A 14,481-nucleotide genomic window follows, 5' to 3' on the forward strand; every position below is an offset into this window, starting at 1 on the left:
TTAGTGTTACCATGTTAGTGTTACCATGGCTAATTTTTATTTTTGCTCTCTGACAATATATTAATTCTTGCCTTAGAATTCAGCTGCTCTGAATATAGGTAGCTTTGGAAGGTAGTCATTTGTTAATTTCTTAGTTTATTGTTTGAGAATTTTCTGACTAGTGACTTAGAAGTGATCAAGTTGTTTACAACGCCAAGTAATTGTTCATGCAGGCAGTTTGCCACCAAGTTCCCTGTTTGAAGAATTGTGTATTTTATTAGATTCATGTTCTTTGAAGTTTATTGCACCAGTTCAAATCACTGATGGATAGTGCTTCTCATCATTCTTGCCTCTATTCTGCATTATATAATTATATAATTATATAATTACATTGCAGGAGTCTCTATAAGACCTGTAAGCTTCAGAATTGCTTTGTGTAGTCCAAACTTCAAATCTGTAAAAAGATGTTATTTTTGTGCTGAAGTAATTGCGCTGCTCACATTCTGTGGTGTAGAAAACTCCCAGCTCTGAAACTGGGGAGTAAGGCTGACATGAGTTTCTCTACCAGCACTCACCAGCATTTACTCTGTGGGAGAGGGAAGGTGCAACACCGGGAAAATATCATCCAGGTGTAGAACAGAAAGCCCCTGTGATTTCAGTCACATCTGTGAGCTATAGCACGATCAACAAGTGCTGTGATGAGAATGTCACATGAAGTTTCCAAGTGTTAGGACACGTCTGGTGCCAAAAAAAAAAAAAGAAAATCAGGAAAAGGAGAAGAAGAAAGGAGCAAGACTAGGGAACAGCTCATTCATAATCTTAAATGAGAACATTTCAATTACTGACCATTGTGCTTCTGGAGAAGGACTTTGATTTTCTATTCATGTGACAGAAGGGATTTTGCCAATGGCATGGGATCTCTCCTATTGTTTCTTCCTTGTTAGAACAAGTATTACCTACTGAGAAGATTTCTGCCTTTCTCTTGCCACCTGGGCTAATTAGCTTGCAAAATTAACTCCTCTAATGTTGTAGGAAATGCTTAAAATTCTTGAGGTCTCAGTTTACCTTAATTTGCAGGCACTAAGTCTCCCGCAAGACTACTTTGTATGGAATTTTCTTTTGTGTAGAAACAATGTATTATGTTTGCTTGCCAGAGTTTACTCGGGGTAGCTCAGTGCCAGGCAAACTTTAAACTTGAATGGTTTGAGTTTTAACATTAAAACAATACAAATTATTTCTAGTAAGGGATTCAGTACTTGATTAAAAATATATACAGTTATAAAAGAGTAATGGATTGATAAAATGCAAATCCATGCTGAGAAGGAGTATCTGTGTCAATATGACTTTCCCTAAATTGCAGCTAGTTAGTGCTGGTGTTCTAGCTGACTTGCATTGGGGATCTTTGAAAATACAATCTTTTCATTTAAGATTGAAATATTTGGGTTATATGTTAGAAGAAGAAAGTGTTCTAGTACACATACTGATGGAAAGCTTTTCTAAATATGGTTGTGATTATTTAAAATGTTATCTTTTGACCTGTCCGTAGGGATTGGAATCTGAGATGTAAAATATATCTGTAATCAGTAGGATGTTTTTCCTCTCTGATAGTTTTTTTTTTTTATTTGTATCTCTTAGCTGAGTGTTTCCACAGAGTTGCAACATTATATACTTTAATCACGCAATTGTATCATATGGTTCTAAGGTCTAATGCATGCAATTTCGGTATTTTGGTTGTCTTGAGTAGCTAGTGGCCCTGGATCCAAGCTGGGGAAGGGAAGCTGGCGCTCAAATATGTGCTCTGTATAGATCAAGGAACTTCTAGCTTCTCAGGTTTTGACAAACTTAAATGCATTTTTTCTGCTCATTACTCCACTGGTGCTTTACTTGTTCTGGGCATGACTACGAGTCCTTTCCTTCAACTCCTTTTTCTCAGTACTGAAGTAACTTGGGTAGTGGTAAGTTTTCTGTAGTACCTGTCTCAGATGCTGATTTTGTTACTTTGAAGTTGCATGTTGACCTCCAAGATGAAGAATGGCCCAGAGAAAGGCCAGCTTTGTGTGACTCCTAAAAATGTGTGTGGTGCTGGAAGCAGCTTGTCTAGAAATATAATGAATATTTCAAATTTGCATTCCTTTTCTACTGAGCAGGTAGATCAATTTCAAAAAGTATTCATACTGCTTGAACACTGGACAGGGCAGCTTATACTTGAATTCTTGTCCCTTACTGGCTATTCAGTAAGCTGAACCTTCATTATTAGGAGAAAATATCCTAAGACATTTTAGACTTCTAAGACTTTTATAAAAACAATCCCCACTCTAATGAAGGCAAAGAAGTTTTTTCAACCTCACTAGTGCTGCCAAAATTAAGATTTAAAGATGTAATTCATTCAAAATCCTAAAAGAAAAGCAGAAATCCTAGCACCCACTCCAGCAACACATATTTTGAAATGAGGCTGTGTATTTTTAACTTTCAATAAACATCACTAAACTGTGTGCCGAAAGAGAAGGGGGAAAAAACTAGTGTGCCACCAATACACTATTGTGTGGCTTGTGTGACAACAATTCCTTAAGAGAGTGAGACCCAAATCATCCAATGATGCATTTTTATGGTGAATAAATAAGCTGAAGAGAGTCAGAATGCCTCCGAAACAAAAGCTAACTGAAAAATCTGACATGAATCATTACTCACAATCATTAATTATGGCAGTGAGGAGGAAAACTGCATGCTGGCCAGGTGTCTTGGAGGGTTGTGCTACCTGGGAGTACAAGTCCATTCTTGTCCTGGTTTTCAGCTTGGATGGAGTTAATGTTCTTCCTTCTTCAGGAGTGCTGCCTCCCACAGCAGCTCATCCCTTCGTGCGCAGAAATCAAGTAGTGCTGAAGTTCTGTAATGGTTGCAAGAAAGAGCTACAGGACTTTCTTAACCTTATCAAGCAGTCAGATAAATCTGAGTGGTGGGAGACTTGAGTATAATCACTGCAACACGTTGTGAGTGTGCGCACACTGCAATCAGTTTAAGTGTTGCAGCATCAAATGAATTGCAAGCTTTCTTGTATTTCAGTCGTTGAGTAGATCCCAGCATTGTTGTAGGACTCTTATATCAGAGGCTGCAGAACAGTAAAAGTCAGTATTTCTTGAAATGCCTTGTCTCAACTTGTGGACTCAGTTCCTGCTGAACTGTGATTTGGTGAACCACACCAGTGTTAGGAAATTCATTTCCAGTTTGTCTGATCTGCACTGATGAATCCCTTTAAAGTTGTGACACTGGAAAATATTTTCAATACACAGTGATAAAAAACAGGCCACGTTTTGCTAAACCAGCTGAGCTGTACTCCTTAAACCGTATAGAATAAATCTGCCTTGACAAAAAGAGCCATTTTTTGTGGTCCTTCTTCAAATTCCTGAGTAATTACTGTTATGTACTGTAATGTGGAATTTTTTGATATTTCTGAGGATAATGTATGTATCCTCAGATTCCTTGCCAACAATTTATCTTGTAAAAGACAGTTTTTCTAGATTGATTTGCTGCAGATGTCCTGTTGTAGCTAAGAGCCTCTGAGGCTTGGGCCTTAATTTAAGTGTTCAACAGATTATAATTATAGTGAGAGAACTCACAGCCATGACTTAGCAAGACCTTTCTGTTTCTAGACCTTGTCACAGCCTTCCTTAATGCAGTGGACTTTGAGAAACTTGCCTCTAGCTGGAATTTCTTTAATCTTACAAGACTTGGAGAATGGTGTTAGTATACCTTTTTTGTAAAAGGCCTTTGCTTTCAGGATTCCATGAAAATTACCCTTTCTTCCTTTTCAATATCATCGACAAAAATACGTTGATGACCTTTAGCTAAATAGGTTTTTAACTGATTTATTACTACTAAAATGTCAGAATGCTTACAAGAAATCAGTCCTTGCATTAAGAACATCTGGTTCAAAACAAAGAAAGGGAGAACTGAAAAGATGATTGTGAAGAAAAAGGTAAATATTCCACTGATATAGCTTCCATTTGTCAGAGTGGTGTGGAATTCTGGGATGCTCCTGGGTTCATTATAAAGCTTATATATGCTCAGTTTCTTCTACAGCATCTGACCCTGAGTCTCTGAGCTGCTGATGGACTTGCAGCCTTGGGTGAAAAAGGTACATCAGAACCAAGACTAAAGGAGATATTCTAAGATGTGCTTTGTTTACAAAAGATAGCTCCAGTGGAGACCAGGCAGATCCAGAGCCTGGCATCCCTCAAGAAACTTTGGAAGACATAACATTTTTTTAATCTTTCTCTAAAAGTGTAATATTTTTCTGTTCTGTGGCCCAAATGGGGAAAAGAGCAGTATGTATTTAATGAACAAAGTTCTCTAGGAAGAGCTTTTCCTCTGAAAAAAAACTCATGAGAGAATCCCTGAGCTATGCTAACCAAGGGCTTTTATGTGGAAGATGTTCAGCCTTCAATGCCGTTAATAGACTACCGAAACAGAATTGCAGGTGGGTTAAAAGGTGCAATTGCGGGTTTTCAAAATTGCAGAATAAACCTTTATTTTGCTGGAGGTTTGGTATGAGGGGGTAGGCACATGCCAACACAAGCCCATCAGTGGGTTAAAATAAACTACACTTGCAAGTCAACTCTTTATCTGGTCACTGAACTTACTTTCTGCACGTTACAGACAAATGATAAGTTTTTTCTAGGTCACATCTTTAAAATCTGCTTTCCAGATTCCTGTCAAAGTCCACCAGCCCTTTAGCAGATTGAATAAGCACCATCCATTTCTATTTTCTGCCTTTTTAGCTTGTTTATTTTTACGTTTTTGCAACACAGCTTTTTGGATGGGATTGTTTTTCCATTTAAAACCCAGAAAACAGTGTGAAAATTAATGCACAATGTTAATATTGTGTAAGATTAAGATATCTGTAGTTATTGGGGGGAAACGAGCTCATTAGGGTATGTATCGAACTTTTCTGTTGCCTTTCACCTGAGGTATTGCACAACATTGCTTTGACTTGCTACCTGCTCATGTCCTACAGGTGGCCTAGATTAAGTAACAACTTGGCTGATGTTTGAACAGAAATATTTCTGATGAAGACCTGTAATCTAAATTAAAGTTCATTAGAAATGAGGTCTAACAAATGTCATGCCACAGTTTTAAGAGGATGTGGAAAGGAAAGTTAAATGAAAGAAAGGTTGAAAATATAATACACAGCTGGTTACAAGGGAAAGAAAACACTGAAGTAAGAAGTGGAAATTACAGTACACAGACACAGTAAACTACCTAAGAAGCCTGAGAGAGCTACAGCAGAGGAAATGAACTGATACAGCGCCAGGATACTGTGATGTTATTAATTAGAGGATGAGGAAACCATGGGTAATGTGAAACAAAGTTGTGTCAGGTGGGGCTTATTATATGGCTGAGATAGAAGAATGGATGGTGAAGTTTACTGGATTAATGGTTTTCTATACAAACTCTCTTCATTATTTCTTTACTGTTTTTAGAAAATATAGTACAGGTTGGGCTGTGGCTCCATACTAGAGCAAGCAGATGTGAGGAGAGAAGCAGTATTTCTCCTTCATTTCTTTAGTTTGAAGCAAGAAAGCTGCATGCAGATGGAAAAACTTAGTGAGAAGGAAGAAATTATGAGTGGAAGATGCCCCAGAGAGCGGAATACTTCTGGACAAAACTAAGGAATTGGCAAACAGTAGAGAGCATTAAATAGTAAAGGATTTAAAGAGCAAGTGATGTATTTCTGTACCACTGACTTAGTTATGAAATAACCAAACAGCATGCATTTTTCTGCTTTTCTCATTTAGCTTGTGTTACATGACTGTGGGGTAGTTAATTGACTCCTATGAAAGACAGATCTTGTCATTGCTTGTGGAAAAATCTTCTCAGGCTCAGGAATTAGTAGCACAACCTTCTGGGGAAAAAAAGTGGAATTTTAGTGCATTAGTATAATAGAAAATCTTAGAAGAACAAGGTTCTCAGTTCTCACTACAGAAAATTCCTGTTTATTTTTGTAGGACTAGTGTATATGTTCTGGATGATACACCGGGAACAATGACAGTACTTTTCTTCATTCTTTCTTCATCTGCATGAGAAAGGTGATCCTTTAGGTTCTTGATCATCAGGACTCCTTTTTCTGATAGTCTTTCTAATGCTCACAGTTGGAAGTTCCCATAACTGGGGAAATAATATGCAACATTTCTGAGAGAATTCTGATGGAGGCAGTAGGGCTGTAGTTCTTCATGATCAAAACACTGATGCTAATGCTGATGGGAACAAGTTGTGAGCATTCCCAAGTGTGTATATACAACTTTTATCTGGTCCTGGTCACATGGGAAGGGCAAGGCTCAGAGGGAACATGGTCCTTGTGTGGTAGGGAGAGAAGTGAAAGTACCATCACAATACTGAAGGAAATAGGAAGCAAAGAGCATGTTCAGCTTCATTGATTTTTTTTTTTCCCAAATAAAGGTGAAAGGCACAAGACAATCTTTGGGTATAGCAGCTGCAAAAATACGTCATCAAGTCCTGTGTTGAGATGAAACTTTTGTCTATGTAAAACAGATGTGAGATGTTTTCAGTTCATTTTGTTGATGAAATCTGTTTGTACCATCTTTCATAAAATGTATCCTGATATAAGTCAATGCATAAAACTTGTATTAGTAAGTTCTGAAGGCTTTTAGTATTAGTAAGTTCTGAACACTTTTTCAAATTTGCGAATAATACAAACCATAGTGCCTGGCACCAGGGAGACATTTTATCCCATTACCCAACCATTCCCTTCCCAGAATCTCTGAGGTGGGTAACACTGTGCACATTCAATGACTTATAATGAAATATCAATCACTTTAAATACATTAAATAGTGGAAAGCTCCTAGGGAGGAGGGTGTTGCTGCAGAGGGTGAGGTTGTAAAGGCTGAGAGAACTGTCCCATTTATGAGCCAGTTACCTAAAACCAGAAAATCTCTTACATTTTCTGTTGTAGTAGTCTTGATTTCTATGAAGCAAATAGATATTTTGGGGAATGTATTTTATGTTTTTAAATATGTGGATCTTAACCTGCTCAGAGGTTCTATTTAGCACTACTTAATGGGGGGGGGAAACAGTTATTTGACAATTTTATTTGGTCTCAAACTGGATTTTAATAAATACAGTAGGAAGTTGGGAAACAGTGTATAGATTGCATCAAACATTTTATACAGATATTGCCAATTCCATTTCTGGACTCAAATATCCATTTGACTGCTTGAAAATGCTGTGCTAGGTAGACTGCAGAGATCTATAATAATAGAAGTAGTTATATTTTTGAATATTGAAACTGAACTGATATTTTTCAATACTAAAATTTTCTGTCCCTGGGATTTGATAGCTTACATAGGATTCATGTAGAGATATGATTCTTCTAATAGACTTTAAAGGGTGGTCTTATGCAATATGTTGCAGGTATTTCTAAGTCTGTCTTGGTAATCTTTCAAAGAATGAGAAAGCCATCTTGGTCCTTCTGCCAGAGAGAAAATAACTAGTAAAAAATAAACTTAGTCTAAAGAAGACTTTTCCCTGTACAATTTCATTCTGTACTTTCTTTTTCCTGAAAGCCTGACTTTTTTTTTTTTTTTAAATACTGTTTCATTGTAATCAGTTCTATTGAGAGAATCCAGTTCTGCACATGGAAAGCAGTTTCAAAAGAAGATAAGAGTATGTGCCACAATACCACTCACCTGTTTGGCTGTATATCGATGTTGTAACACCACTGGAAGATACAATATGAGAAGGGTCATCTCATTGGTAATAATATGCTGTTTATTAAACTGGATTTCACTTAATAGTGGATTTTGCTTCAGAGACAAGTGCACGTGACACAGACACAGACCATAAGCTGCCGTTTTTATGAAATCATAACAGAATGGGGCATTACTGTGAGTGAGAAAGGGAAAGCTTTTTCCCTCCCACTCAGCTATTCATCTTGGCAGAAAGCATTAGGGAATTTGTACTTCTGCTTGTTCTCCAAATAAACATGGGAGCTACAGCTTTAGAGCAGTGAATTTAACATCAGTTAAAGTGCTCATCAGCACTGAATTTGCTCAGACTTGTGCAGGTTGTGACTACCGGACTCAGAAAGGATTAACCATTATCAGGACTAGCAAGAGTCTTTTCACATAGTGAGAACTACAGTTAGTTTTTGAGAATTGCAGAAAATGCATTTGATGTGTGTAAATGAATGGAGTACATCATGTAGCCTTCTATTTTTAATACTCCTATTTTGGGTTCTAGAAAATTAACTGTTTTTCTTAAAGCTTAGGTTTTCTCTTTCAGGTGTGGAATTTAGCTCTAGTGAATAGGATTTCAGTTTCTCTGGCATTTTCTTTGGCCTTGGTTCTGGTCTTGTCTCTGTGCACTCAAGGTTGTCACTCCAGACTGTTGCACTTGCCACTTCTGAAAATGATTTAAAACTATTACTGAAGTGACCTGATTGCTACATAAGCCACAACTCATTGGAACAACTTGCCAACTGATAACGTAGGTGTTGGGCTATGTCTGTACTTATTTGATTTTACACTTAGGCTGATGTAAATAATTTTAGGATGGAGAGAGCTTCACAATAACAACCAGGAGCATTTTGGTTTGCTTTTCCAAGGGGTGGAAAAGTCAAGTGTATCAGTAAGATACCAAGGGAGATGGCTTTAGGTCTAAGGCCTAGCTAGGTTCTAAACTTTAAACCTGGTAAGAGGAGTGTGATAATTTGTTACACCTGAGGGAGGATAAACTTGGTCTCTGTGAAATGGAGTCAAGTGGATCATAAAGCACCATAAACCATAGGATGGCAACAATTGCTGTAATTGACAGAAGCTTTGTGGCAAAAAGTCATATAGCCTGAAACTGTCCCACTTTACTTTGGTTTAGGATGCTTTACCACAGCAGCTGAAGCGACAGTACCTCTGTAGGTTGCCATCCTGGTGAAGTCAAAGAGCATTTTGTGTGATACTGTGCTGAAGGTGGCAGATGACATGTCACACATCTCCTAAATAGTGAAGATGTTTGATGAAAGGTTGTCTGGCAAAGAGCATCTTTCCTGAGGGTGGATTGTGGCCTTCTGTGACTGAAAAAAGGACTTATGAGGAAACAGCTGAAATGAAAATGGCAGCATTTAAGTAATCTGTGGTGCAATTGCTCCCATGCAGGCATTGGCCTCTAGTGCCTCTAAATTCATTTGGTCCCAACCATGAGGTATCACGAGTCTGCTTGTTTCATGCAAATCAAAGACATGATCATAGGAAGAATGACATTTCCTCAGGCATATCATGGCTAGGCTTCATGTTTTTAATAAGCCATCTATCCTTAGTCCACTTGTATCAGGACAAACTCCATAATTTTTGCCATGCTGCAGGGAAGGGCATTCCTTTGTTCTGGATGAGGAACCATTGCACCTTTTCAGATCTTCTGTCATGGACTGTTCCGTTGACATCGGCTGTGCTGCTTGTAGATTTATTCTTGAATTATTCGCCAGGATTAAAAATATTTAATATTGTGCTGTTTCTACAAAGCTGACTTTTACACTGTATATGGATTTTTTTTAAAACTTCCCCATAGTACCTGTTATATAAATAACTTTTTTTTTTTAATGATAACACAGACTTCAAACTGTAACAGCTGAAATATGGGTTAATTTCTGCTGTCTCCTGTACTTCAGTAATGTGCTTCTTTGGGGTTTTAAGTCATCTTCATGAATACTTTGTTACACCCTTCCCCTTGGAGAGTGATGAGTTCTGGGGGGAGATTATAAAACAGTGTCATGAATTGATTTTGTTCATTTGTCTTTCAGATTTTTTTCCATCTGGTACTTATTGTTCTAATGTGGTATAGCTTAAATGTACACGTTTGATCTGTTATTAAATTACCAGTAGCAGGATCAGTTTTATACCTGAAAAGCACAGGAAAACAGGGGTTTTTTACTGAACTACGGATAAGTTTGAGTTGCCCTTGAAGGGCAATTGAGACACTGCTTATTAAAAACGCAACAGTAAGCGTATCCTTACTGTTGACTTTTTAAGAAGCTGTGAAAAATTAGGTGAACTGCAGTAGCTTGAAGTCGAGCACACACAGAATTTTCGTTTTTACACAGAAGCGTTTTCCCTTTTTGTGAGCGCAGGAGGTGTCAGCGTGACACGGCGTTTAGTCCTTGAGCGCTTTGCGGAGGGCGGATCAATGACAGGCCGGGTGAGTGACAGGCGGTGCGGGCGCCCCAGCCGGTTTCCCGCAGGGCGGGTTTGGTGTCTCGGCGCTCGGATGCGGAACCGGGGGGCCGGGCTGGGTTGGGTTAGGCTGGGCCGGGCTGGGTTGGGTTAGGCTGGGTTAAGCTGGGTTAGGCTGGGTTGGGCGGGGCGGGGGCGGGCGCTGCCGCCATTGGCTGGGGCGGTGCGGCCGCACGTGACCGGCGGGGCCGCGCCGTGCGCGCGGCGCTGGCGCAGCCGGTGGCGCGGGCGGGGCCGGGCCGGGCGCGAGCGGTGCGCGGGGATGGAGGAGCCGCGGCCGCGGCCATGGGGTGAGTGCGGCGCGCGGGCGCGGGGGTAACGCGGCTTCTGCGTGCTGGAAAAAACAAAACAACAAAAAAAACGGGGTGCGAGAAAGGGCTGCGGCGCGGCGGGAGCGCCGCAGCCGGGGAGCCGGGCGGGCGGGACCGAGCGCGGCGCAGCGGCCGGAGGCACAAAGCCCCGCAGGGGCCAGCGGGGAGCGGGAGGAGGAAGAAGGAGGAGAGCAGGCTCGGCGACGGAGTCACGAGGCGGGAGGTGCCCCCGGGGAGCGCTGCCCGGCGGTGGCACCGGCCCGGCTTTGTTCGATGCCGCAGCGCGGGGGCCGCGCGGGTGGGCGGGCGGCGCGGCCGCGGCAGCGCCCGGGGATCCGCTGACTTCTCGTGGGTTTGTTTAACATGACAAAGGGGCGTCGGGGTCCGCGGCTCGACCTGAATGCTGTGGGAAATCTTGATAAATTATGTATGAAGCTGTGGGTCCTTTCTTCCCCTTTGTCAGATACGCAGCTTTTATTCTAGTAATTAGGTCATTGCCGGCAGAACGCTCCTTGCGTTCAGAAAAAAAAAATGTGTGGCGATTTTTGGAGGAACGCATATGCTGCCAGATTATCTCATCCTGTTCATTGTTTAGGTCAAAGATATGAAATTCTTCCTGTTGACTCACATGGAGGACCTTGGTCGTTGGCTGTAAGGGGCATTTTTCTTTTGATAGGATTTTCTAAAGGGGACCAGTGGGGCCCGGTTTTGACTTGATTTGGAGAATCATACCCTGAAAAATGCCTTTTAAAGGCGTAGCAAGAAACATACAGCTTCTTGGTTTGCAGAGAAGGTTTTTCAGTAAATTTCGGTGAATACCATCATATAGATCTATTTCTGTTTTTAAATACTTCTTCCACCCTTTGCTGTTTGTTCTATTGAAATTGCTTCTTAATGTTTTTTCTACTCTCTTCTTACTGTTTAGCTATTTTTTTCTGTTATCTGATACAGATAATGGATTTATGAATATTTTGTCAAAATTACAGTTCTTGGAAAATACGTGTAAGCATATGTACTGAGAGCCATTTCCTGGAAGCAGACTCTTCTATATTTTTAAGGAGTCTCGAAGTAACTGGTAAAACACTCTCTTCGCCCTCTCAGTTCTGTTAAATACAGTGATGCACAAAAAAAAAAAGGTTTGATGAAGACAAGACTGAGTTTAAAGTTCTGATTTAAACATCCCCTCAAAACATTTTCTATATATACCATTATTTTTAGAATCATAGATCTCCTGTTTATCAGTAAGAGAGGCTTTGGATGATACTAAATTTTAAAAACATCATTCAAGAACTTATCATTTGGAATAACTGGTTTCAGAAGGTAAATTGGTGATACTAGATATTTCTCCTTGAACGTTTTGAATGTTTGTACAGTTGCTTAAATGTTGAACAACCACTAGATGCAGAGGTACTTTCACCACTTTTTTTTCTAAAGGGAAAGAGGGTGACAAAAGCACAGTAGTGATTATGATGATTGTTATGGTGATGCTTCTTCCTATATCTTTTGAAGTCTGAAAAAGGAGTCTTAACATTGTTCTGTGTAACCAGTGGAGCAGTTTCTGCAGGAAACGTAGTCACACTCTTAAAATGGTAACTTAAATAAAAGATCACTTCAAAATATAAAGCTTTAAATTATTTTTGAGTGCAGACTTTCTTAAACATCATCTCTTATACAAAATACTTGGTTATGGTGAATGTTCTGGTAGATATTATCATAGTATACTGTTTTTATGTCAGCATGGAATAATACGGCATAAGTTGGAAATGCATATGGCTAAAGTTGGTTCCTTTGGTCTCTAAATTCTTATGTTAGATTTCAATATGCATCTCAATTTAATTGGTAAAATGTTTCTGTTGATGATCTATGATTAATTCTTTTGTCATCAGTGTAGAGAAATCCTGTTTAAAACAGGTTATACTGCTGATGATATGCTGTAAGTTATTATCAGTGAAGACCAGGTCTACACTAATGGTTTTCCAAAATTCATGTAGGACCCACGTCATCAGATGCTGGTACATTTCATGCAGGACAAATGGTCTTCTGACCCCTAAAAGTGCTGAAGGAAACCATGAAGATGACCCTGATAGGTCACCCAAGATAGAGAAATTCTTCATTATTATAAAATAATATTTTTTACTTTTTTAATTAAAGCTGACTTATTTCATGTAAATGGTTTTGAGTTTAATTTGTGTTTTCAGTTAAAGTGGGAAAATAAAGACCAGCGTCAGACTTTTTAATAGCTTAAACTTTCTAGAATTGAGTCCTTAAAAGATTATGAGAAACATGAAAGTAAACAGGAGCAAGTCATGTGCAGTGAGGGCATACACAATTAGCCATGAATAACAGAGATGATCATCTTGAAGGATGAGTGTTCAGGCTTGTGAATCATCCCCGATCCAATATAAGTTCTGATTTAAATGATGTCTGGAGTGGTTTCTGTTCAATATACTATTTAAATGCAAATCATGTTTCAAATTTTCACAGTTGTATTCTGAATACAGCATGACTAACCAGCTAAGGAACATCCCAGCCCAGAATTATAAAGGAAAAAGTAGGAATTTTCCTGACAGTGTAATAAAAGCTGAACTTGACGGTTCATAGCCTGAAATATATGACTTCCTGATTTTTACTCTTTTTGTATTAATGGGTATGTTTTTTCTTATTGTTAACATTCTTTAGTAAACTTCTAAATGTGGGATTATTTCTATTTCTCACACAAATGCACACTTGACCTCTATCATACTTGACCTGTAATGAGGCATACAAGAGCTCAAACCATGATCTTCTCATTCCTTCTCCTCTGGGTCTTTTAAGGAATGTGGGGAACATAGATCACTTAGGATAAATAGATGATGCTTCTGTTCATGGTTGGTGAGTACAGGCCAAGTACTGAACTTATGGAAGTATCCCAGAATATAATGATGGCTTGAAAGCTCTTGCCAAGTTATAAATTAGTTTATGAATAAACAGAACAAAACAAAAAAAAACCCACTCTACCCAATCCCCATTTGAAAGGATTTAGGAAGATCAGGTGTAGTAACACTTCAGTGTTTTAGTCTGCTGTCCACAAAGATGACCTTCTTGTGGAAGTGGATAGAAAAACTAAGAAGAAAATCCTCTTGATGCAGCTGAGGTTTACAGAAAATTGTGTGGTTTCCTGTTAAAGGGGCTATATCCCTTTCACACATTGCATTAGGATAGGGGATAATAGTAATGGCTCTTCATCTGGCCCTTGCTTTTTTTTTTTTTTTACATGGTTGAAAACCCCAGGAATTCACAGTGCACCTAATCTAGAGATTGTAATTTGGTATAATTTGTTACCAATTTTTTCCCAATGTCATTTTTTTCAAATGTATTAAAATGAGGAGCTGCGATGGGCAGGGCACGTCTCCAGGATGAAGGACCACCGCCTCCCTAAGATCTTGCTTTACGGTGAACTTGCCACCGGCTGCCGCAAGAGAGGAGCCCCGAAGAAAAGATACAAGGACTCCCTGAAACAACATCTCAGCCTTGGCCATATTGATCACCATAACTGGTCTACTCTGGCCTCCAATCAGGAGGCCTGGAGACACACCATCATAACGCAGCTGTCTCCTTTGAGAACGCACGCAGGATCACTCTCGAGGAGAAAAGGCAACGCAGAAAGAACCGTGTCTTGCAGAATACACCATCTAAGGAGTCTTTCTGCTGTGCCTTTTACAATCGGATATGTCTGTCATGTATTGGCCTCATAAGCCACCAGCGTGCCTGTAGCAAATGTGGATAGAGCCTTCCCAAATCTTCGTTCGCGAAGCCTAGCCATGATGATGATGATATAATTAGCAATTAATTTTCTCATATCAGAGCCCTTGTGTCTTAAAATAAGCTGATGAAGAGCAGTTTTCTGTAATGGTTGTCTTATACTCCTTCCTCCATCTCTCTGATGACCTGAGTGTGATAATGCAGAATGAATGGGAAT

At 39.5% G+C, this 14,481-nt stretch overlaps 1 protein-coding gene across 4 annotated transcripts in view; it reads left to right on the forward strand.

The window, feature by feature from the left end:
* The window catches only part of APC (APC regulator of WNT signaling pathway), a 99,306-nt gene that overhangs the window by 14,207 nt on the left and 70,618 nt on the right, over window positions 1-14,481 (forward strand). Inside the window, exon 1 of one of the 4 annotated variants that reach the window (XM_027712572.2) lies at window positions 10,156-10,177. The exons of 2 other annotated variants lie outside the window; for them this stretch is intronic. The gene's annotated coding sequence lies outside the window, so the exon portion shown is untranslated. Of the gene's footprint in view, window positions 1-10,155; window positions 10,178-10,447; window positions 10,503-14,481 lie in introns of those variants that run through there. One more of the 4 variants, XM_027712569.2, reaches the window with a different exon arrangement.

This window comes from Pipra filicauda, unplaced genomic scaffold (assembly GCF_003945595.2).
Source record: "Pipra filicauda isolate LSUMZ 115617 unplaced genomic scaffold, ASM394559v2 scaffold108_size2327098_pilon, whole genome shotgun sequence".
In the NCBI taxonomy this organism is placed as follows: domain Eukaryota; kingdom Metazoa; phylum Chordata; class Aves; order Passeriformes; family Pipridae; genus Pipra; species Pipra filicauda.